The following is a 23,122-nucleotide window of genomic DNA, read 5'->3' on the forward strand; positions in this document are numbered from 1 at the left end:
TGGTCCCGATGCACAGCAGGGCAGAGTGGAGGCAAGGGGACCTGTAAGTGATAGGACACTTAATAGAGAAGTGGACAGACAGGAGCTTCTGTTGCTATGAACAAGACTCCAGAAAGGTGTGCTGCCTCCAGGGTGCCAGTTTCAAAGATGCCATGAGTGCTGCTGAACATTCTTGAGGGGCAGGGGAGCAGCAATAGGTAGTTGTACACATTCGTACTGTACGATGACACTTTCCCAAGCAAGATGTAGATTATCCTTTCAGAGAGGGGCAACTCCGGACTTCCTATTGGGAAAAGAGGCTGGGCGATTGACTGAGGTGTCAATAGGGAATACCTGGGATCAGTGACCATAACTTAATGGTTTTAAAATAGGTACAGAAAAAAATAGGAATGCTCCACGAGTCAAAGTCCGACATTGGGACAAGATGGATTTTGATGGCATTAGACAGCAGCTTGCAAAGTATGATTGGGATTTGCTGTTTGCTGGTAAAACCACATAAGGCAAGTGTGAGGCTTTTAAAAGTGAGTTCAGTGCTAGCTTATTCCCATTAGAGTGAAGATCAAGTTTGCCAAAATTAGGGAACCCTCCTTTATGAGCGATAATGAGGCTTGGGTCAGGAAAAAGATGGAGGCATAGGTTATGCATAGGGAGCTAGGATCAAGGGGACCACGGGCAAATTGGATTAAGCTCAGATAGACAACTTGGCTAAATGACCTGTTTCATGCCAAATATGACTCTCTCTAAACTGATTACAAAATCCAAAGCACGCAGCCTTGATTGAATTCTCTAATAATTGAGTTACTCTAACCCACTTCGTTTAATAGCAACTGTGCATGTTCATCAACTGCCAAGAAAGAAAGCAAAATAGCTTCCACTTTTGATACATTGCCTTGACATCTTAAAGAAAACATTCCAAAATCAATAGTGCTCACAGAAACATCTGTATTCATTAAACTACATGAGCAGGGTGGAAGGTGGACACAACTGGAAGGATATATTCTAAGCATGGGGTTCTTAACCTGTGGTCCATGGACCCCTTGTTTAATGGCTTTGGTCCATGGCATAAAAACATTAGGAACCCCTACTCTAAAGAAAGGGCAAAGCCAAAAAAACTGTAGTGGTCCTAAAGTTAGAGACTTGGCAAAAATGTGATTCTTGAATCACATTCTTGGCTATAGCTAGGGAGTCCATCACATAATCAATGATTTTAATAAACCAAGACCATGAACTATATATTGTCCCATTTCATCAGCCATGGCATTTTAAGTTGTGACTTACACGGCCAGCGCTGTCTTTCCAAAATCAGCTTTTTCCGTCATCAATGAAAATGCAATACTTGATGTGGAGCCATCAAATTTTGGAGTGTGCACATCCACTGTCTAGCACGGATGGAAAGATCACCAACTATTATTCCCTCATCCACTGGACTGACAGCTTCTCATACCATACACTAGGAAATGGCCTGGAAGGATTTACTTCCCCAGTTAGGTCTGGATTCTATTTTAGGAGCAGCATATTTGTAAAATAATTATAGTCTAGCTTCAGTATAGAGAAAAGAAATTAAAATCTATAAATGAAAAATACTCAATTGCTTTAAACACCTCAGCTCAGGTATAATATCAGTCCCAAATCCCTGACAAATCCTCATACATCACCAGCAGTATCCAGAGCAGACATCAAAATCAACTTCAGATCAAGACTCTGGAAGCTATCTGGATTTAAAAGCCACCTCACTGATGAAAGAACTCTCTGTTACTCCAGGCATTCTGATAAATTCAAATACTTTGGTTTTAAAACAAACTGCCAGTTTTGTTACAGGTCTGTCTCCCATTCTCTCCTTTGTTCGACAAACCATACTGTTCCTTAGGATGCTAGTCTTAAAAGCTACCTTGACATGGCCTCTTTGATTTAATTGCCAAAAGAAAATCATTCAGAAGAAGATGAACAGGAAAATGAAGGGAAATGAGTGAAGGTCTCATATAGCAGGAATTGCTCCAGGCACCAGCTTCCACAATTGTGTTCATGTCTGACTCAGCACACGACTCCTTTGATGAACATGATCTATGGATTGTATCCCAGTCAGAGCTTCAACCACAGAATATCCAAAAATAAAGGTGCTATTATTGACTTAATGCCTATTTCTTATGCTTTCTTCCTAGCAGTGTTCCAGTTACCATTCAGTATAAGGACAGCTGAAAAACGAATTTAGGAAAACCTTCTTTAAACAGTGCTTGTTGTTTTGGAGGGCTATCTTAGTGTTCCCATTTCAAAATGGAGTTACATGACAGCATAAGAAATATTTTTAAAAGTCCTGCCTCAACATCCATGATTGATTTTTTTTACCTCAGAAATGTCATAGCTGATGTTTTCACATCAGAACTATTTCCACGCATTTGCCTCATATAACTCAATTCCCACCGAATTCTGTCAGTTTTTAATTAAATTCCTTCCAATCTTCTAAGAGAGCATAGAATTAGTTTACTTAATCTCTCCTTAGACAATGTATCCTTCTCAAGAATCAATCGACTGAACGTTTGCTGTACTCCCACTTTTGCAAGTGTATCCTTCCTTTACACCATATCCCAGACACACCACACTGTACATAACAACACACACACAAAATGCTGGTGGAACACAGCAGGCCAGGCAGCATCTATAAGGAGAAGCACTGTTGACGTTTTGGGCCGAGACCCTTCGTCAGGACTCAGCCCGAAACGTTGACAGTGCTTCTCCTTATAGATGCTGCCTGGCCTGCTGTGTTCCACCAGCATTTTGTGTGTGTTGGTTGAATTTCTAGCATCTGCAGATTTCCTCGTGTTTACACTGCACATAGTCTCAGAATAGCATCTTCATTCTTGCACTCAGAGCCCAGTGCTCAATTTGCTTGTTCAAGCTGAGTGCTATACCTCCATATTAACTTTCAATGATTTGCAAGTAAAGGCATCCAGATCAATTGGACTCCAATGTATTTAAATTCTCGACATTTAGAAAATTTTCCACTTCCTACTTTTTCTACCAAAGTGAAGGCCTTAATATTTTTCCTCCTTATAATTATGCATCCATGGCTTAGCAGAATAATTTTCCCAGGCTGAATCGCTTGAATAAATTTGGTTACAAATTAAAGTAATTATAATTTGAGGTAATTAATTGACACTACAAGGTGATCTGAAAATGTAACTTTATTTTCTGTCTTTTCTGTCAAAAGGAATGTTTTGAAAAGTACCTTTAAACATTTCAAATTTCATACTGGTTTTGTATTTATTTATTGAGATACAGCATGAAAACGGCCCTTTGCCCCTCAAGCCATTTCACTCCGCAAATCCCAATTTAACCCTTGCCTATTAATGGGACAATTCACAATCAACAATTAGCTTACCAACTGGTACATCTTTGGACTGTAGGTAAAATCCTAAGCACACAGAGGGAACCCATGCAGTCATGGGGAGAATGTATAAACTCCTTCCAGTCAGCCCTGGGAACTGTTCTCATGCTTACACGATATAAAAGCATTGACATTTTTTACTATTGCATTTATTCTTCAGTATATGTTTGAATAATCCTCGGGTTATGAAACATATTATACAATTACCTTTTCTCTCTTCATGTTAAACTTTAACTTTGGCTTAAATCTCAAACATTCTCACCATAGCTGACTCCAGGTCATAATCAACATAATTCAAAAAATATTGTCTAGGTAAATTGCAGGGTGCATGGAAATAGCAATTAATTATTACAGAAGCACAATTTGCCTTCCGTATAGATTGCTGTACCTGATATTAGCTTTCAATAATTTGTGTTCAACGACACCCATATTACCTTGGACACTGATTTAATGTCTTGTCATTCAGAAATTAATCTGCTTTTCTATATTTTCTACCAAAGTGGTTGCCTTAACATTACACCCCATTATGTTAATGCATCTGTATCTCTAGTACACGTTGATTGGAAAAGAAAGGATCCAAGTTGATATCTGTCTCACAAATACATCTGTGGCATGGGTGAATATACGCTGCTCACCTGCTGGATTCCTCTAGCACAGTGGTTCCCAACCTGGGTTCACTGAGCCCTTGGTTAATAGTAGGGGTCCATGGCCCTAAAAGATTGAGAATCTCTACTCTAGCATATTGGTGCTAAAGTTTCCAGCATCTGCAGCACCTGTATCTCCTCTTTAATTCGTTCCCAATAACCAGCCTATGCTTCCTTTCTCCTATTTATCCAGCTCTCAATATCTAACATCCTTGGTTCCTTATACTTATTTACCCTGAATTTTACCTTTGCAGGAATGTGTTAACTTTGAACTCTAGTTATTTTCCCTTTAAATATGCAGATGTAGTCTTGCCTTGAAAGTAAGTGCTCCTTATCTACATTTATCAAGTCCACCCTCAGGTTAATGAAATTGGCATTAGTCCATTTTAAGACTTTAATTAGCGGCCCAACCCAATCCTTTTCTGTAAACACTTTAATGAACACGGAGTTACAGTCAGCTTCTCAAAAATACTCCCCCAGTGACAATTCCTCTATTTCCACCGAAGCAGTCAGCAACTGTTATTAACATACCAATGCAGGGCATTACATTCTCCAATGTTAGTATCCAAGCACTGGCACTCTGGAGCTGGTAGTGGTGGTAGTGATTGCAAAGGGACATGTTCCTGCCATCCAGCACTATCACCTAGATCAGGGGTTCCCTACCTTTTATACGCCATGGACCCCTACCATTAACCAAGGGGTCCATGGACCCCAGGTCAGGAACCTCTATCCCAGATGGACCTCAGCTTATTTTGATAATATAGAGTCATTCTCACAGCCAAGATTTGCTCCCAGGCAACACCACTGATATAAAGACACAGGAGCTTCTGCAGATGCTGGAAATTTTGAGCAACATGCGCAAAGTGCTGGAGAAGCTCAGCAAGTAAGGCAGCATCTATGGTGAGAAATATACGGTCAAGATTTCGGGATGAGACCCTTCATCAGGACTGAAAGGGTGGAGGTAGAAGCCAGAACATGAAGGCTGGGGGTAGGGGAGTACAAGTTGGCAAGTGATAGCTGAGGGGGAAGGTTTGGTGGTTAGGAGAGACAACCGAAGACGATTCCTCCTACTTCATTCCTTTAGCTATGATTTCATCTGACCTATCAGGAAGAGGATGATTACCAGATCTTCCCACAGCAACACTGGCTAAAACTAGGAACAATCTGAACCATTGTTTTGTAGAAGCAAAAAAAAAATCAATATCCATCTACACTTTAGAGAGATAAATGATAGAAACTCTGCTGCTGAAAGGTAATCGGCCATTGAAATTCTGGAAATTTAAGAGCATTTTGGCTCAAATAGCATGACAACAAATTCCAGTCATTAAATCCAAGCAATCAGCAACTGTTATTGAACCTACCAAAGCAAGCCACATATAGTCACCATGACATGATGTTGCATGCTCCCCACACACTTTTCCTGAGCTATTTGCCAGCTTCTGACTACTTCCTCAGCCTTCAATAATACTTACAGATTTTTAATCATTTCCACATGAGGCAGGGGTTATCTTGGAAGCAAAGGCTACAAGAAAGCTGTTTGTGGTTTGTGACTCATTTATTGACTGGTAGAATTACTAAATCTAAAACTCTTCCTTCTTCCAATCTCTAACTATAAGCTGACTTGCTTTCCTTCTTCTATGTTGGTTTAGAAATAAATAGGAATACAAAACTGTCATTTAGCTCCTTTAACCTAATCTACTATTTAATAAAGCCATAGGCACCCCATGTCCAAATTCCTATTCCCAACTTTTCTGCAAATCCAATGATCTCTGAAGGGATAAAACTCTATCAATCTCATAATTAAAGTTCACAACTGAGACACAAGACACAAAGTCTAGAATCTGGAGCCACAATCTGTTGGAGGAACTCAGCATATCAGGCAGCATCCATGGGAGGAGAGGAATAGTCAATATCTCGAGTAGAAAACCTGTGTCTGTACTGAGAGTACAGAAGCAAGATTCCCATTATAAAGAGGACAAAGGGAGTGGTGAGACAGGAGTCTGAGGTCATTAGCAGACTGAGAAGTATGGGATGGCAGGCAGGTAGTGGACAAGAGTGAAGGTGGAATTGGGAGAGATAGGTTAATGATAGGTTGAGGTAAAGAAAGAAAAAATAATTGAGACACCTAAGGAACAAGGTGGGAAGAGGGATGTGTAAAGATTTGAGACAGCTGACAGAGAGAGAGAAACTAAAACACAGAGAGCTACTGGAGTTGGACACTGATAAGTAAAGAAGGTGGCAATAGGGACCATTGAGAAGTGGTAAATTGCAGAAGGAGCCAGAATCAGAGAGTTTTGAAGCAGTATGTGGAGAGTCCAACTAGAGGAGAGTACATACTTGGCCTAGTTTTGGCAAAGGAGCCAGGAGAGGTGACAGACCTGATACTGGGTGAACATTTTGGAACAGTGACTACAACTCATTAAAGATCATTATGGATAAGGACAAGATCAGACCTTGTAGAAAGGTACTAAATTGAGGCACATCACGACAGAATAAGACAGGAGCTGATGTATGTTGCAAACACAAGGAAATCTGCAGATGCTGGAAATTCAAACAACACACACAAAATGCTCGTGGAACACAGCAGGCCAGGCAGCATCTATAAGGAGGAGCACTATCAATGTTTTGGGCTGAGACCCTTCGTCCTGTTGGCTTCTCCTTATAGATGCTGCCTGGCCTGCTGTATTCCACCAGCATTTTGTGCTGATGTATGTTGATTGGGACAGCTGCTGGTGCACAAGCCAACATCTGACATGTGGAAGCTGTGTGAGGAGCAGCTGAGCAGAGGTCAGGATTGGCATGGTCTATTAATGGGTAAGAACAAGGATAGTAAGGTAAGAGAAACATGGACGACCCAAGAAGTCCTAAATTTAGTCAGGAAGAAAAGGGAAGTATAAGGAAGAAAAGGGAGGCATACATTCGGTTTAGGAAGATAAAATCATGTTGGGCCCTTGAGGAATATAAAGATAGCAGGAAAATGCTTGAGGATCCAATTAGGAAGGCCAAAAGGGGCCATGGAATATCCTTGGTGAGCAGGATCAAGAAGAATTTCAAGGCATTTTATATGTTATATAAGAAAAAGAAGGTAAACTTAGGAGAGGACAAGCACACTTACGGATGAAGGAGGTAATTTGTGCTTGGAGTCAGAACAAGCAGCTGAGGTACTAAGTGAATACTTTGTGTCAGTATTTACCAAGGAGGAGGAACTGGAGTATACTGAAAACTGAGTAGGCGGGAACATGTTGAGATTGAGGAGCTGGGTTGGTGCTGGGTCTTCTGAAAAACAGGGAGGATAAGTTCCCAGGGTATCTACATTAGCAACAAGCAAGGTCCCAGAGGACTGGAGAGCAGCAATTGTTTGCCTTTGCTCAAGAAAGGAAATAAGGATAATTCAGATAATTAGAGGCCAGTGAGCCTCACATACAAATCAATGGACAGGAAACTGAAGAATCAAATTTTTTTTTAATTTTTTAAAAATCTTTTTTATTAATTATTATTGAAGATCAACAAAAAAAGATACATTAAGTCAATATGTCACAATGTACAATGAAGAATTAAATTAGCAAATAACTGATTAACAAAGCTAAGCAATATACCAATAATAAGAAGAAAAAAATAAAGTGTTAAGAGTATTTTTCTGAAAGAAAACAGAAGGCAAAAAAGAACCCCTACTAACTGAAAAAAAAACAGAAAAAATAACCCATTGGGAGCACAACCCCGGAGCTATACATCATACTAGCTTCCATTTAAAAAAACATCAATCCACCAACTCAAATCCATTTAAAGAAAAATCAGAAGGAAACCATATTAATTAGAAGAAGAAGAAGAATCAAATTTAAGTGCATTTGTAGAGGCATGGCTTTCTGCAGAGCAGGTCAGGCCTTACAAACATGGTTGAGTTTTTTGAGGAGGTGACAAAGGAACATAGTAAGAGTATGGCAGTGGTTATTATAAAGATTAGCTTTATTTGCAAATGTACATTAAAACGTATGGTAAGATGTATCATTTGTGTCAATGTCCAACACAGCTGAGGATGTGATAGGGCAGCCTGAATGTGTTCGCTTTCAGTGCCAGCGTAGCATCTCCATAACATACTAATCAGAACCTGTATGTCTTTGGAATGTGGGAGGAGACCAGAGCATTGGGAGGAAACTCATGCAGTCCTGGGGAGAAAGTACAAACTCCTTACAGACAGCGGTGGGAATTGATCTTCATATAGCCGGTGCTGTAAACATTATGCTAACCGTAAAGCGTCTGTGTCACACCTAAATGTAGTTAGATATTTGATAATGTCTCTTATGGTAGGTTGATACAGAAGATAAAGATGCATGGGATCAGGGTGAATTGTAAATTGAGATTCAGAACTGATTTGCACATAGAAGACAGAGAATAGTGTTGGTAGGCAGTTATTTTGGTAGGAGCTCTATGATCTGTGGTGTTCCACAAGCTTTGGTGCTGGGACTTCTGTTGTTTGAGATATCTATTTGCAATATCTATGATTTGGATGAAAATGTAAATGGGCGAGTTAATACATTTGTATTTGATACCAAGATTGGTGGCATTGTGAACGGTGTAATGAACTATCAAGGAATAGAGCAGGATGTAGATCAGTTACAGGTATGGACAGAGAAGTGGCAGATAGAGTTCCACAAAGAAGAGTGACCTGTTGGGTGATCAAGTTAAAGTGGAAAGTATACTGTTAATGGAAGACCCTTAAGGGCAATTAAAGTACAGTGGAATCTAGTCCCATTGTTCTCTGAAAGAGGGTTTGGAGTGGATAAAGTGGTAAAAAGTTGTATAATAATATGAAAAATAATAACTTTATTTATAGAGCACCATGATGTAGTTCGAAGTGATTTACAACAGGATAAAAGTACAAACAAAAAACAATGAAAACAAAATACAAAAAGATGTTAGTTAAACTCAAGGGTAATGCAAGGTATGGCATGCTTGCCTTCACTCGCAGGGGTATTGAGTGTAAGAATAAGGAAGTCATGCTGTAGCTAGATAAAACTTTTGTCAGACCAGACTTGGTGTAGTGCTTACAGTTCTGGTCATTGTAGGAGGGGTGTGCAGACTGTGGAGAGGGCAAAGAAGAGGTCTACCTGGACACTGTCTGGATTTGACAATATGAGCTACAAGGACAACCTTGGGCTGTTCTCTCGAGATCATCAGAGGCTAAGGAGAGTCTCAATGGGGGTTTTTAAAATAGTCAGAATCTTTTTCCCAGGGTAAAAATGTCAAACACCAAAGGATGTACTTCTAGGGTGACACTCGAGTGCTGGTGCCTGGAGTAGTAGAGGGGTGCTACCAGGGGTAATAGTGAAAGAAGGCATTTTGGTGGAGTTTAAGTGGCTTTTAGATAGACATGTGAATATGAAGGGAATGGAGTGGTGGGGATGATACTAAGGAGAACATTTAGTATCATTCAGCACACATTGTGCTGCTGTAATGATTCCTGTTCTGCTTCTTCTAAAATACAAGGAAAAGGCTTTGAGTGTGATCCTTCCTTCATTCACTATCAAATTCCCAGCAGTCTTTTCTTCTTCCTAAGATCTGCTAGCAATGAAACATTTCAGCTTCACAGAGCCTGGCTGCTATCATAGCGCTAATTAAAGATAAATTACTTTGCATCATTTATCATAAATGAGGAAGTTAGATATGGCCCTTGGGGCTAAAGGGATCAGGGGATATAGAGAGAAAGCAGGTACAGGGTTCTGAGTTGGATGATCAGCCATGATCATACTGAATGGCGGTGCAGGTTCGAAGGGCCGAATGGCCCACTCCTGCACCTATTTTCTATGTTTCTATGTATAATGAAGAAGTTGGTGAGAGCACAGGTGGAATGCCCCAATGTTGTGGCAAAACCTCATCTTTTGTAGGTAACTTACAGTGATAGCACGGCTGCCCTGTCCATGCTTCGATATTATCTGACTTCTGTAGATGGATCAGCCATGATGAAATGGCAGAGCAGACTCAATGGGCTGAATGGCCTAATTTTGCTCCTATGTTTTATGGTCTAAGATAATAAGCAATGCAATGCCAATGTTCCAATAACCTCAGGGCCTAAAAAAAGTTCTGTTCAGTTTATCCATGAAGTTTAAAATTCAGGCAGAGATTTTCAAAAACCCTAGAATCGCCAAGAAAAATGGAGGTTGGAGTGTTCTGATTAGTAAGGGCATCAAGGATTCTGGGGAGAAGGCAGGCAAAAAGGTTGAGATGGCTAACAAATTTGCCATGATAGAGTGGCAGAGTAGTTGATGGGCTGAATGACCTAATTCTGCTCCTATGCCTTATGGTCTTATGGAAATTAATGGTTCCTTGATTAATATTTTCTGTTGCATAAGTAATTGAAGATTAGAAGGTGTCAAAAATATTGTGCAAGCCACAAACTTGACTAATTCTGGGCTAATCACACTAATGACCAGAGGTCATCAATCAATTAAAAAGACTAGAAGATAAAGAAAAGGAGCATGGCTAAGCATCAGTTCCCTTGAGCTTGCTCCGTAATTCAAAGGTTTGTTTATTATCAAACTATACAACTCTGAAATTCTTCTTCTCCCGATAGCCATGAAATCAAGAAAGAAAAGCATGGCAGCATTATCAAGCTCCAATTCCCTCCACCAGACAAAAAAATGAACAAAAATGGAACAGGCACGTTGACCTCCTCCCCCACACAAAAAAAAGAGAAAGATCGGATGAAAAACACAAAATATAAAACATTGTAAGACTAAAAAAATGTCTATAGTTCAAGTCCCTATCCAAAACACAGAAAACCAGGCACAGTGGCAGCCAATGAGCGATTCCACCAGAGATCAAAAGACAGTCTCTCCTCTTCAGCTGCAGAGCAATTTTCCCAGGGATCAAAAGGCAGTTTCCCCTCACTGGTAGTAGAGCGATCCCACCAGCAATCAAATGGCAGTCTCCCCTCTCCGGCAGCAGATAGCCAGCGCTCACCTTCTGCATAGACCTCGATGTTTCGATCTCCCTCATAGCTTTAATCAGCGAAATGCAATTGGACATCAGCTCTCAGGTTTCTCAACACAAGGTCCCCACACGTTGCCTCTGCCTCCCGGAATCGTCTCAGAGCCTGAAACACCCAATCTCCAAACTGCAAATCACCAGCTCCATCAATTCCAGATTAAATCACATTCAAGATGAAAAACAGATGGAAAAGACATAAAAGAAGTGAAATATATGGTTTCATGATCTATCTAGAAGATGTCGGCTGAAGGAGCATTGTACACAGGTGCCATCTTTTCAGTCACAATCAGAATCAAAATCATGTTTATTATCACTGATATATGTCGTGAAATTTGTCATTTTGCTAGGAGTTACTGTAAGTTACAATAAGTCTGATCAAAACTTAACTTCAGCACTTCCTTGCCTGCTCTCCATAACCCACATTCATCTTCTGGTCCACAAATCTAACTCATCCTTAAATGTATTCAATGCCTCAGCTCTCTATAATAGAAAACTGCAAAGATTCATGACACACTGAAAACAGAAATTCCTTTTTTTCTCCATTGCAAACTGGTGGCTCCGTATTCGGATGCTAGAATGTCTGGTTAATTCAACCTGTCAATTTGCTTGAGGGAGAGTGCAAAGCTCAGGATTCTTCAGTGCTGAAACTTCCACCAGACCACCAGCAAGGAGTAATTTTAACTTCCAATAACAATAAATTATTTTATGAATAGAAGATGTAAATTAAGTTTAAATATTTTAAACAACTTTGATATTTTAATGAAGTGAAAGAGGTGGTTTCAGACTGGTGCCTCCTATTTCTGTGATTCAACATGCAAAGCGCCCAAGATCAAAGCCATCCTCATTATAGTGGTTTGTGATTCATTTGTTCAGTGGGTTTGTAGATTGAACCTGGTCTCTCAATGCCCTTTGATGAGATGTAGGCAAAAAATAGACAACTGAGTTGAATGATCCCAAACATTCCAACCTCTTTACCCCCTCCCCACCTCCACCTCCATCGACATGCATAGAGTTTTAAATCTGCTCATTTTGGAGTATATTCATCATGTTGGCGCAAACATGTTTGTGACCATAACCTTGTGTTTTTCATTTTGTTGCATTATCTGATCTTTCTCAGGGACAGTTGCCTCTGCGTGACCCCAATGCTTGTCTTTGCCCCTGGCCAAGATTATGCGTGCCATCAGGATCCTGATATCCATGAACAGCACTAATTTTTCACCTTACTGAACTTGAGTGTCATCGAAGTGATGATGTCCCTCCTTAGACAAAATGTCCTCTCCACTGTAACTTGTTCTTTAAGTGGATGAAGCCAATGAAAATCTTGTTTCAGAACTGCTCCTCAGTCCTGGTGACAAATCTTTTTTGTCTGCAAAAAGGACAAAATCTCCTAAATGCTAGCAGAACGGCATATTAAAACCCAGAGCTCCTGCAGCATAGGAAAGAACAAAGCATTTTTGTCTCTAATGCAATTTACTGCTGTTTATTCCTGTCTTCTTGTGACAGCATTTAGAGGGTTAATGCTGCTGAATTTGGTGCTTATTCAGGGTCAATTGCCAATCAATTCCATCTCCAGACACCAGCATCTTAATGGATTAGGATTTGAATTACAGCTCTCAGATCACAATATAAATGACGTCTTCTTAATTTAGGTTTCTAAAGCCAAAGCCAGACATAGAAAACTTTGTAAATACATTAGACTTCTCCCTGATCAGTTGCCCCTCCTGGACATAATAATATGAAAAATATGTTTAATTGCTGCAAAATTACCCAAAACGTTTCTTCGCACAGGCAGTGTAACATCACCACATCATCACATTAACTAGTCTCCCGGGAATCAGAGGCGCCAATGTGAATGCCCTCACCAAAATCAAAGCAAAAATAGTAAAGCAAACCTTGAGTTCATGCCAAGGAACCAAAATATACCTTGAAATGAGTGGCCCAATGTGACTGCATATACTTTAGCACACATAATAAGATGATTCACAAGTACTTTGCTACAATAAGACGCAGTTGTAATATTATGTTCCTATATATTTATTTTAATGATATTAACATCAGCCTATCTCACAAAACATTTCCCAGTACTTTCCTGGTTAGGTATTGAACCTGGCTACTTGTTGGTTTGAATTCTCAATTCAATAGGGAGAGTCTGAAAGATCAATCAAATGTCTTTAAACATTAATGTAAGTGGCATCTCTGCATAGGTCAACGCTGTTATAATTCCCCTTTGTTATGGAGATACGGAAACTTTACCGCAAATCTGTGAGGGTTGCGGATGGGAGAATGGGAAGGAAGTGTACCTTCATGATTTTTTGTTCATTTTGTGCATCGCTCTGTTGCTTGAAGCTGTTTCAGAGTGAGCTTAATAGTCAAAAATCTTCAGATGCAATTGTCAAAAGGCTTACACACAAGATGCTGCTCAGCAACTTTGATAAATTTATTGTGCTTAATTGTTTTTTTGTCATATTTTAATACAGAAGGACCAACCAATGGTCTATAGTCTCAGAAAGAATGCTAACTCTATAATGGTGAAATTGGTGAATACTTTAAGTGTGAATCTGGCTAAAAATAAATTGATTAGATAATTTACAGGTACAGTTTCTATCCCCCTGCCATCAGAATTCTGAGCAGTGCATAATGCACAAACATTACCTCACTATTCTTACTTTACACAATTTATTTTATTGTAGCATACTAATTTTTATGCCTTGCACTGTACTGCTGCCATAAAACAACAAATTTCATGATATTTGTCGGTGGTAATAAACCTGATTCTGTACTTGTAATATTGACTTTCAAGTTCCTGCAAACCTCATTATCTGTACACCATAATGTACAGATGGGTTTAGAGCAGTGGTTAGCAAAGCACTTTATGGTACCAGTGACCCAGGTTCAATTCCCATCACTGCCTATAAGGAGATTGTATGTTCTCCCCGTGACCACGTGGGTTTCCTCCAGGTGCTCCAGTTTTCTCCCACAGTCCAAAGACTTACCGGTTGGTCAGTCAATTGGCCATTGTAAATTGTCCCATGATTAGGCTAGGGTTGTATCAGGGTTGCTGGGTGGCATAGTTCAAAGGGCTGGAAGGGCCTATTCTGCACTGCATCTCAATAAATAAAAATATATGATAAATAAATGGGTTTAAAACAAATGAAAACTGCTTGAATTCACACCATTTATTCATTCCAGTACAAAATTTAGTTTCCAAGTCTTCTCCCTCTCCCTCTGATTTATGCATGTTAGGCACAGCTTGTAATCATTTTTCATGTGACTGAACTACAAGAATTTAATTAAGGAAACAGTAAATACAGAACTTGAATTAGTGTGATTTATAAAACTTGAAGAATTCAATGATGAAGGGGTGAAAAAACCAAAACAAATGGATTATTTTGTGCTTTGCCTAAAGCTCTGGGATTGATTTCACACCTGTTTTAAGCTAGTGTAATTGAACAGGATTTAGCTATATTGCTAAAGCCTTTACACGGGGTAAAGGAGCATAACAGGTTCCTCACCTCTTTGGCGTGCCATACCGACCATCCACTTCAAGGCCCGCTTGGAAATAACCTCAGGTGTCTCTTCCAGGCTCCTTGATATTTCTATTTTTTCCCCTTTCCTGAAATCCCCTATTGTCACTGTGCCCGTCTGATAGATGAAAATTGCCCCAAACTCCGCTTTGAACTCATAATTATTTTAACATTTGTCCCAAATCTCATGCAATACAGCTAGTGTAATAGAATCTCCTGGAAGGTGTCAAGAGAAGTTATTGAAGTTGTGGTCCTGTTAGTTCACTATCTCTCATGGATTAAAAGCCATAGGTCAACTTTCTCTGCTTTCATCTACAGTAGTGTTAACAGGCAATAACAGTCTTCATTGACATGAGCAACACAGCTGTTTCACATTTAGAGGGCCTGATCACTGGGTATCCAAAATACTGCACTATAATAGAAAGGCAACTTTTGATATGGAAATTGGAATCCAATAACAGACTCAGTGTTCTTCAGTGTGGAGTTGGTTGGAGCTTAAGCACAGCATACTCCAACCACCAGAGATACTCACTGAAGATAAAGGTTGAATTGCCTTTAGTAAAACATTTGGGAAAGTTTCCTTGTGATACGCATTTTGATGAACACAGACAAAATTCTGGAGGAACTCAGTAGGTCAGGCAGCATCTATGGAGGGAAATAAGCAGTAGATGATTTGGGCTGAGTCCGGATCTTTCATCAGTCCTGATGGAGGGTTTCACCCTGAAACATTGACTTCAATCACTATGGCACAGAAGCCTACAAGCCAATTGCCAGAGGTTGGGATTAATACAAATGGCTAGCAGAAACCTGGGTCCAGTTTGTATGACTCTCTGCAGCTTTCACATTTTTAGATAGATATGTGTACTACCAGTGGCTTCTATCTTTATTCAGATTGTGAAGCCTAAAAGAAAGAAAAGGATCTGGGTCAAAACTACCAGCTGCGGTTGGCAGTCAGTGAGATGACAAGAAGAACAACAAACTTATGAGGAAATATCTACTTGACTGCCTATAGTGAAACAAAACAGGCAGGATGTCTGGATGAATACACAACCCTATCAGCTGGGTTGACACGTTACCTGATCTCAAGTCCTTCTTCAAGTCAACACTCCTCAAGCCTAGTAGTTCAACCTCTTGCCTTTCACTAGGAGGCTCCAGATTCAAGACTCATGCCATTGAGATGAGCATAAAAATTGGTGTTAATACTCCAGACCTTTCTTTCAGAAGAGGCAATCTTGATCAACATAGAAGGTCCAAGGACGTGAACTTTTGATCAAGAGTCATTAGGTTTTCTGTGGTCTCTTTCCTAATATTTGTCACTCAGTGTCAAATAAAACTGAAAGGTCATCCAGTCACTATCACATTGCTGTTTTGTAGAAACTTGCTGTGCCCCAGTTGGCTGCTACAGTGGCTGTATTTCAGGATATCATCAAACAATTTATGGTCAAAGGCTATAAAATGAAAGATGACATCTTAAAGCTCTGAAATACTGTTCTTCCTATCTCATCTATGGTGTCTATGAGATATATAACAAAAAACTGATATGCCTGCCTTTTCCCCCTTGACAGCAACATGGGTAAATTAAAAAAGAACTGGGCAAACATGTTCACAGGATATGTCTTCATCTGGTGGAAATGTCACAACAGGTACATAAGGAGGTATAAGACTTGGTTGAAGAGGTAAGGGAAAAAGAGGTAGAGAGGCAAGATGGTTTTGATAGGAATTCCAGACCTGAGGGCCATGACAGCTGAAGGAACAGCCATCAATAGTGGATATTAAAGTCAAAGATACTCTCATAGCATGATCTCAGGTGTGGGTATATCAGAGATTGAAGGACATTACAGAGGCAGGGAGATGTAAGAGAACAGAAGGAGGTTTGAAAACAAGGATAATGACCGAGCTGTATCCAAGACAATCTAGTGTGTTCATGAACAAGAGATGTTCATATCCTGGTGTATGACACTCCTATTATCATACCTCTTCAATCAAGCATTCTTAAGCATTAAAAAACTGTTGAAAGGATCCAAGTATATCAAAGTGTAATCTCAGAATGAGACAAACTAATATCTACAGCAACATCAATCACTAGCCCAATTCTTTATGTATTAATCACTTCCCTTCTGTACCACATAATTTTCCATTCAGTTAAAAAATATTCACTACTCAAACAGAAATTGGTTGAAATGGATACATTACACAGAAGATTTGGATGAAGTGTGGATACATAACTATACTACCAGAGGGGAAAAAGAATCAGTCCCAATATTAACTCTTCACAGAAGGTCAGCAGGAGCAGGAGCAGATGGGAATCCTGAATGCAAATCTCTTTTAAAACGGAGTGAGGTTGGATCAGGCAAGGCAAGTTAGTGGCCTCAGCTGATACCAAAGCGAGTGTCATGGGGAGAGGACGAGGAACTGCAGCAGAGGGTCCAGAATAGGGATTCCCAACCTTTATAATGCCCTGGACCCCTACCATTAACTGAGGGGTCCATGGACCTCAGGTTAGGAACCCCAGGTCTAGAAGCTACCTTATAAAGCCTGTTGTGAGAGTGGGGTGGGGGGGGGAAGGAAAAAGGAGTTAATGTTTCTTCTAGTCACAGGGCAACCATGAACTTGAAGGATATTTGATGCCCTTTTCAGGTACTGGCTCCTCACTCACCTTCACCTAAAGGAAGTGACACAACAGCTAATATTATTTAAAGAAGGACCACTAATCATCTAAAGAAAGACTGGCCAGTAGATCCCTCTGTCTCTTCCAAGCATTAAAAGTTGCAGACAAGGCATGTTGTGGTTCAATGACAGTTGGAGACCAGAGATGTAGATGCAATAAGCCTTTATTCAATCAATCTCAGTACAAGCATATATGCAAGGGAGATCGAGTCAAAGGGTTCCTGGGAATCTAAATACTTTGCATGCTATAATTTTAAATACAATAAGAATGCATGACAGGTGGAGGAGCTACATCTCATATTCCATCTGGATAGACTCCAACCTGATACATGAACGTCAATTTCACTAACTTGTTTATTTATCCCCTCCCACCTTTTTCCATTCCTCATTCCAGTTACCCTTTCACCTTTTCTCTTCTCCTCACCTCCTATCAACTCCATCTGGTTCTCCTCCTCCTTTTTCTTCCATGGTCAGCTCTCTTCTTCTGTTAAGGTTCCTTCTTCTTGAGCCCTTTGCCTCTTCCACCTATCCCCTCTCAGCTTGCTACTTCATTCCCCCTCCCACACCAAGCCACCTTTCACCTTGCCTGGTCCCGCCTCTCATCTGCCAGCTTGTACTCCTCCCCCTCCCCTCGCATTATGGGTCCTGCCCCGTTCCTTTCCAGTCCTGATAAAGGGTCTTGGCCCGAAACATTGACAGCTCATTCCTCTCCAAGATGTCGCATGGCTTGCTGAGCTTCCCCAGCATTTTGCGTGGGTTGTTTGAGATTTCCAGCATCTCCAGAATCACTTGTGTTCAGGACAGATGATAGTTACCCATCTGATGTGGCTGTAGCCACTTTTGGTGAGGCTAGGCAGGGTCAGGTAGCTGTTTTGAATCCACCCAAAGGCATCATGCTTAATTTTGAGACAAGCAGCCCATCTTGCTACCTATGTCTTCATGGTGCCAAATACCTTAATTTTAAAATAAATAGTAGCCCAAATGGCTAACACCTAGACGGCTGTTTATCAGCAACTGTTCTCAACCATCCAGTACAATCCACATCTTTTTATAGTACCCTGATTTATTGTTTCTCCTTTTCTTCATCTCACTGATGTGCTGTGGTTTGGCATTCAGATCGGGCCGTGAAGATATGACACAGCTCTGAGACTTCTCTGTCTCGACATAACCCTCTATGTCACCATTTGACCAAATATCCTCACGATCATGTCAGCATTACTCTGTTTCAGTATTTGTAAACACGGGCATGTTGAGGAAACAATTGTAATGTTTAAGTAGCGCGATTCCTTTCCAGAAGTACTTGTGCCAAGTGGCTGCTTGCTATGTAGACACACTGTATGGTTACTCTCAAGTGGCTACAGTCTAGATCAATTGTATGCAGCTGCTGTTCTAATTGAGTGTGGTCTATGAGATATCACAAGTAGTTAGTGACTTCAATGCTGTTCACTGCTTGTAAGAATCAATAAAGTTTTATGATACAATATAGAAATTCAGTTGACACAGTTTATAGATATGGGTTCTTGCTTATATCAGTAGTCTCCATAAAAGTATGCCCTCTCTTATACATCTGCTATTAACTACATACCCTCTAATATATACATGATACATCTCTCTACACCCTAACAATGGGATCTATGCTGTACTTATGTGGGCTAGTTACCTGGATAAGCTGAATTGCCCAGTCAAATTGTATTTACCCATGGGTGCAGTCAACTGGAGCTCATTTTGGTTGGCCAGTGAATCGAAGGTCTGGGCATGCAGTGACCGCCAGCAAAGAGCTGTAGGTTTGAACTTTACTGCTACATCCCGGGAGGCACTTCTGCTGCTGCTGGCCTTTCTAAGAATTACATGTGTGTGAGATATAGGAGCAGAATTAGGCCATTCAGCCAATTGAGTTTGCTCTACCGTTTGACTGCGGCTCATTTACTATCCCTCTCAACCCTATTCTCCTGCCTTCTCCCCGTAACCCTTGACCCCTTACTCATCAAGAACCTACCAATCTCTGTTTTTAGTATATCCGATACTTGGATTCCCCACCATCTTGCTAAAGGAAGTTATTGTACTTTCAATCTGTTCTTAGATTATTCACTTATTTTAGTTTTATTTAGAGATTAAACCTTCTGGCCCTACAAGCTGCATCACACAGCAACACACCGATTTAACCCTAGCCTAATCACAGGACAATTTACAATGACCAGTTAACCTACTAATTGATATGTCTTTGGAATTTGGGAGAAAACTGTTATGGGATCGTTGAGCATCAAGATTACAGGCAAAGCAACAATAACATGGACAACAGCAGACAACATGTCCACATAATTAATATGCTCCTCAAATATACCACCAGTATACCACCGAGGTTATTCAATGCTCATCAGAAACAGTGAGGAAAAGCAGGGCACTTGTCAAATGTTTCTTTAAGCATTTCTTACAGATGGATCTATAAGACTGACGTTGATGAACTGACAATTTGCCAGTAGAAAATCCATCCATGGATCTCTGTGTAGATATTTTCTAGAAAACTAACAAAAGGCAATGGTGGAATGACTGAAAACTGTAAATGTTTCATCTGCAGTGGAAAATGCTAATATTGACGGACGCGTGGAAAAATAGTCAGAACAGCTTTCAGACTCAAGAGTTATTTGGTCAAAATGTGTTGAAATTAGTGCAACAACTGAGAGCATAAAAATAGTTCTGATTATCGTAATTCACACCAATGCTTTATAATTGATTCAAGTTGTGTGGTTTATTTAGCTGAATCTCTTTGATTGTGCAATATTAATTTGACTTATAGTTGGCATATTTTTTAAAGCTGAGCTATCTTTTAGTAACAGATAGGCACAGGGATCATCATTTTATACCATATATAATAACATGATTCAAACTTATTAGTCACAAATGGCTCTCTTAAGTGACTGATTGCAATCTTGGATTATCATTATCATAACAACAAGAATGTTGCCATATTTTATACTGGAATAAGGGAATGTGGCTGGTCTAAATGACTGAGTATTTTAATCAGTCAGGCAGCTTTCACATTACCATAAACATTGCAGAAGACAGGAGAATGTTCGGGATTGCTATTAGCTAATACATGCAAACTAAATATAACTATTCTGCTTGAAGCATGAATTTACTTTTGGAATGAAAGTGATTACTATAAACTACTGAGTGACTGTGTCTCTTTATTGGAATAGTTGGTCTACTAATACGAACATATTATTCTTATTGCATTGCATTTCAGTGTGTGTGCTGAAATTCCATTAGTGATCTTTACTCCTAATGCAGTATTATCAGGAGATTTCAGTCTTCAATGATTCTTTGTTTGCATAGATTTTACCAAAATACGAAAATAAGTAAATGATTCTCAACAAAATCTCTGTGTCCAAATCAATATATAACCATAAAGTTTAATTGCATCATGTGCTTCTGTGGAAATATAATATTACTTACAAAGCTGAAAATCCCACTCTCCAAAATCAGTTATGATGGATATGTTGGAATCTCCTTGCTCATCTTGCTCAATGCATAGAATTGATGATTTAATTTCCTGCTAGTGTCATGTGGCGAAGTCTCCTTAATAAGCTGAAAAGAAATTTAAGTTTACTGAGAAGCAGCTCTTAATTTCCTGCACTTCTGCAGCATACCCGTGCTCAGTTAACCACTGATTTTGCCATCCTTACCTGGTCTAGCTTCCAGGTGACCACAGGCACAGAAACGTTCCTGGTTCTTATTTGGCACTATAATAATTACTGATAGATAGTAAATACTCGCATTACCAGTGATATTGATACCTCCTGTATGATTAAAAACTAATGGATAACTGTCAGTCTGAACTGCTCCTGAAATTAGCACTTTTCAGATAAACTATGACTTCTTAACAAACATTGGAGATTAATTTCTAGTTGTCCCGTCACACTGCAGATGCAGAAGGGATCTGCTGTGGCTAAGTTTCAGAACTGTATTATCTTCAGTCAAAGAGGACAACAGGGATGAGCCAGATGATTAAGGGCCATGAGATCTAAAGTTAACAATAGGAACACAACTCCTAGGATAATTTGAGGTAGCACCACAGACAGAGAAGGTGATGATAAAAATACAAGAGAGTATCACTTTTACACAGTATTCAATATAAGGAGACGGAGATTTCGGTACAACTTTATTAAACATAGGTAAGGTCGCACCTGGAGTAATGTGTGGAAGATCTGGTCGCGCTGGAGGAAAGAGATAGTGGCACTGAAGAGGGTACAAAGTAGATTTTTCAGGATATTGCTTTGGATGGAACATTCCAATTATGAGAAAAGTTTAGATAGATTGGATTTGTTTGAATTGAATTGAAAAATGCTGAGGTTGGACCTGATTCTACAAAATTATTAACAGCATAGATAAAGTAGACAGTAAGAAATTTTCATCCGTTGCAGGGATGTCTAAAATTAGGGGACAAGTGCTAGTAAATGGAATTAGTAAAGATGGTCGAAATAGGGTGGTGGCCTGAAAGATCTGTTTCTTTGTTGTGTAATTCCTTGACGCTATGACCCTATGGGCTTGGTACTCTTAATGCAGCTGTTCTGTCTCCATCCCTTTCCGGGCTGCTGTTGTGGCCTTTTTGTAAGCTCCAGCATCTAATCACCAACAAATAAATCAAACAATGTCAACTGATTATTATTTTCATTATTACTTTCTTTCCTTTTTCCATGTCATAGCAATAAGAACATAGCAAAAATGACCAATGCCAAAATACCATAAGATGCAAGAGCAGAATTAACTCTTTTAGCCCTTCGAGTCTGTTCTGCCACTTCATCATGGCTGATCTATTTCCCTCTCAGCCCCTATCTCCTATGCCCTGTAACCCTCCACGCCCTGACTAATCAAGAATCTATCAACCTTTGTTTTAAACATACCCAATGACTTGGCCTCCACAGCTACCTGTGGCAATGAATTCCACAGATTCACTACTCTCTGGCCAAAGGAATGCTGCCCCTTCTCTGTTCTGAGTGGTATTTGAGAAACTCACATCGCTAAAAGCAAACAAATCAACAAGCACGATGACCCACACATTAGGGTTTTTAATGGAGGTGGTTGCAGATGGTGGACCTATTTGCTGGAAGTTTTCAAAACATGCCAAGTTTTGGGAGATGACGAGAAAATAGCAAAAGAGTCAATGTGACTGCCTTATTCGAACTTTGGTGAAAACAGAAGGGGAGCAAATATAAGTCAATTTGTTTGACATCTATAGTTGGTATGATATTATGAAAGGTAAAGCAAGTTTGCCAAATTTGCCCAAATAATAAAGGGGAACCAGTAAAAATAATGTATTTAGATCTCCAGTAGGCAGTAAAAGAGTTGCCACATTTGAGACTGGTGCTTTGCAGACAATATCAAAGTTAATTGTATAATAGTTGATGAAGATGCTTGTCTGTTTACAACAAGGTGTAAACCAAATGGGAAAGGGGGCAAGGGAATAGCAGATGGGTTTTAACTCAAGACAGATGTACATTGGTGCATCTTGGAACATTAAATCAGAGCCGGACATACACTGTGAATGGCCTTGGGCAGTGTTGTTGAACAGAGAGACTTTTGGCTGCAAGTACGTGGTTCCCTGAAAGTGGCCGCACAGGTAGAAAGGATGGTGAAGAAGGCATTTGGCACACTTTGTTGGCCAGGGCATTGAGTACAAATGTTGGAACATCACATTACTGTTGAACAAAGTTTTAGAAAGCCACACTTGGGGTACGGTGTACAGTTCCGATCACCACACAACAACAAAGAAGTGGATAGGTTAGAGGGTGAAGAAGAGATTCACTAAGATGTTGCCAGGATTGGAGGACTTGAGTTATTAGGAGAAATTGGAAAAGCTGGATCTGCTTACTTTGGATAAAGGAGGCTGGGAGGTAAGGTGATATACAAAATTGAGAGGAGCA

The 23,122-nt window shown here is 39.9% G+C and overlaps 1 long non-coding RNA gene across 2 annotated transcripts in view; it reads right to left on the bottom strand.

The window, feature by feature from the left end:
* LOC132398617 (uncharacterized) overlaps positions 1-23,122 on the bottom strand; it is a 62,546-nt gene that overhangs the window by 36,804 nt on the left and 2,620 nt on the right. For both annotated transcript variants that reach the window (XR_009513726.1, XR_009513725.1), the window contains exon 2: positions 20,655-20,786. This is a non-coding gene — a long non-coding RNA (uncharacterized LOC132398617). The remainder of the gene's footprint in view (positions 1-20,654; positions 20,787-23,122) is intronic.

This window comes from Hypanus sabinus, chromosome 8 (assembly GCF_030144855.1).
Source record: "Hypanus sabinus isolate sHypSab1 chromosome 8, sHypSab1.hap1, whole genome shotgun sequence".
NCBI lineage: Eukaryota > Metazoa > Chordata > Chondrichthyes > Myliobatiformes > Dasyatidae > Hypanus > Hypanus sabinus.